This window comes from Saccopteryx leptura, chromosome 6, assembly GCF_036850995.1.
Source record: "Saccopteryx leptura isolate mSacLep1 chromosome 6, mSacLep1_pri_phased_curated, whole genome shotgun sequence".
NCBI lineage: Eukaryota > Metazoa > Chordata > Mammalia > Chiroptera > Emballonuridae > Saccopteryx > Saccopteryx leptura.
Genome location: NC_089508.1, coordinates 1,746,074 through 1,749,262, shown reverse-complemented (window position 1 = coordinate 1,749,262; position 3,189 = coordinate 1,746,074).

Genomic DNA, 3,189 nt, shown 5'->3' with positions numbered 1-3,189 from the left:
GCCCCGCGCGCCCCGCCCGGCCGCCCGCCCACATCCGCCTCCGCCGCCCGGCGCCCCAACCCGGACCGCGAGGGCGGGGGCCGGGGCCGGGGCCGGGATGGGCCGCCAGCCCAGCTCGCGCCGCCCGGCCAGGCCCCGGCCACGCCCTCCCTGGCCTCAGTTTCCCGTGTTTGTCCGATGAGCTGCCCTTCTCGGCCCCCACGCTGCCGCGACCAGAGCGAATCCCAGCTTCTGCCTCCAAGGGGTGCGGGTGGGGGCCCGGGGGGCTGCAGGTTAGTTTGACATCAGAAGATGCCCCGAGTGGGTAGCCCCCCACCACCACCCCGCTGAAGGCCAGGGAGGGAGCGGCCACGACTGTCCGGAAAGACACAAGCGGAGGACCCTGCCCCGCTGTGCAGAAGGCTGCGGAGGTCACACTGGGGGTGGGCCCGGAAGGCTGGCTGCATTGCGGACACGAGCGAGAAGGCCATGGAGTCACCAGTCTATGTGCTGAATGCCAGGCTTTGGATGGACAGGGGATCCCAGCCTTCAGTGTGGGGGGCTTCCAGGAACTTCCCCTCCCCCAGGAGGAAGATACTGACACGTGGCCTCTACAAAAGTGGATGCGGACTTCTCCTGGTGACGGAGGGAGAAGAGGGCACACAGACCGTGGCTGACATCCTCTTGGACTGGGGTGCCGTCCCTGGGCAGGGCACAGACACCCAAGGCAGGAGCTGGGTTGGGGGCAGGCTCTAAAGGAAGAGCTATGACAGCTGAGGGGGCCCAGGACCCTCCCTGTCCCAATGGGCTCCAGGCACCTACAGTCCACTGGACAGCAGCTAAGGGACCAGAGGCAGAGGGACCCTAACCCCATCCTCGAAAAGATTCCCAGGACCCTGCAAACAGCACTCCACCTCTGACCCCTCCCTGGCCCTCCCCTAGAGCCTCGAGTTTCTCCTACAACTGCCCCTCCCCCTAGCCTGAGGCCTCTGAGTTGATAGTAGCCCTTTTGTAAAAAAAAAAAAAAAGTCCACAGTAAGTTATCTTCCTAGAGATGGTATGTATTGTGGGGGAGGACATTTTTGTTCTTCAAGGGTCAGAGTTCGGCCTGGGGGGGTATAGACACTTCATCTGAATCAGAGGCAGGTGCAGCCCAGCCGAACCCACCCCCCACTGACATAGCTGGAGGAGGGGGGGGTCGGCGCTCAGTCCCGGGCTTTCTCCCCTGCTTGCGGGGGACACTCACTCCTGGAGCGGGGACTCCAGTTTCTGGCCTCTCCCCTTGGCCCCTCTGGCCGTACCCTACCTACCCCAGCACAGCTGTCCTGGAGTTGACTTTGTACCCGCAGGTAGCTCCCTGCCTCCAGGGACCAGATGAGAGGCCCAGCCAGATGCCTGACCTAAGTAAAGGTCACACCCCCAAATGTCGGAAGGTTGTCCACCACTCACCCCACAGACCTTCCACCTGCTCCCCTGGGGCCCCACCCATCCTGAGCCCCACAGTGCTTTGAAGAAGGTGTGTGTGTTGGAGGGGGGTAGGGGGGTGGCAAAAGTGCCCACAGCATCCTCCCTGGAGAGCGCCCTCTTGTGGAAGACGTGGGGACTCCCCAAGCAGCTCAGTTCTCTGGCCTGCTATTTGCTGAACAGTATCTTGGCCAGGAGGCTGCATCCAGGTGAGCCGAAACCTCTTGGCTCCCTCACCACTGGTCTGTCTCCAGGAGGCCTCCCTGCCTGCTCTTCACAGAGCCCTGGTGCCCAGGGAGTACTGGGGACCTGCCGTGAGCCCCACACCCCACTCTGGTCAGTGCTCAATCCTGTCTGCACCTCTGTGTGAGCCTACCTTGTGTTGGGGGTACCCCTGTGGGCAGGGCCAGCCCCTCCTCCACAGGACTCCCGGAGAGCCCTCTCCCCAGGGACACCTCCTCCTGCCTCCCACACAGAACGGTCAGGAGAGGGCCAAGCCTGTCGCTAGCCCTGGAGCTGCTGGAAGCCCCTTGGCCAGATGTTTCCAACAAAAACTGCTGCACCTTCTGGGAGCACAGGCCACTCCAGCTCTGTCACCTTCCGCAGCTGCGGGCAGGACTCATGGCCCGGCGCCCCGGGCTGCCTAGTCTCAGCAGCAGCTGCAGGGCGGGGCCCCGGGCAGCTCCCCGGCCAGATGGCTGCCTGGCCCGCTGCACCCAGGGAGGCGCTGCCCGCACTGCTAAGATGCCTCGTGTTATCCCAGTGCCCCCTTACTAGGTAGATAGGGGACCCATTACTTACTGGGTTATTTTGGGGTGGGGCTACCTGGGACAGCCCCTCCTTGGGACAGGAGGACTTAATTCAGACCTTGTAACTCCAGATGCACAAAGGACCTTTCTCACAGTGATGTTCCTTCTCCTCTAGCTAGTCCCTACCTGGGCTGGCTTCCCAGGCCTAATCCCAGGCTCTTGCTGGTAGCGTCCTAGCATGCATGGGCCCTTCACTGTGCCCCACAACCTCTGTCAGGTACCCAAAGAGCATTCTGTCCCACCAGCCAGGCAAGGCATTCGGCCCACACCAGGGCCTTACTCCACCTAGAGCCCCGCAGGGCCAGCTGGCCTCCCTGCCCTGCCTCCATGGGTTCACGGGCCAAGCCTAGGGAGGCAGCGGTGGGCAGGTGGGCACTGCATAGCATCGGGAACGAGGGTGATGGCACCCATGGGCGTCCCTCACAGGAGATACCAGCATGCCTTCTGTCCAGAGGCATTGACTGAAACCTCTCCTGGTGCCGGAAGCCGCATCACACAGCATGGTCTCACCACAGGAGCAGGGCTCTGGAGAAGGATACGGGGAATGTGAGCCAGGGGGAAGAGGGCCTCCAGGGGTGGTCAGGAAAGACCACTGTTGGGTGCCTACTGTTATAAACAGAAATGAGGGGGACCCAAAGGAAGCTCTGTGTGTGTGGGGGGGGGCTGCGTGACCAGTGAAAGGCCCTGGGGTCTTTGCATTGGGCAGATGAGGATTATTCAAGTTCAAGGAAATTAAGGGTCAGAGCCAACACTGGGAGGAGTCAGGAGCAGGGCTCTACAGAAGGTCAGACCCAGGGGGGTGGTCCGTCCCATCTGGGTTCACTCAGAGCAGACTTGAATTCAGGTCCCCCTGCAGGGGTTCTGAGGTGAAGGGGGGGGAGGCAGGGGCACTGGCCCTCCTCAGGGAGGGTCCCTCCAGCGGATGGGGCCATGGGAG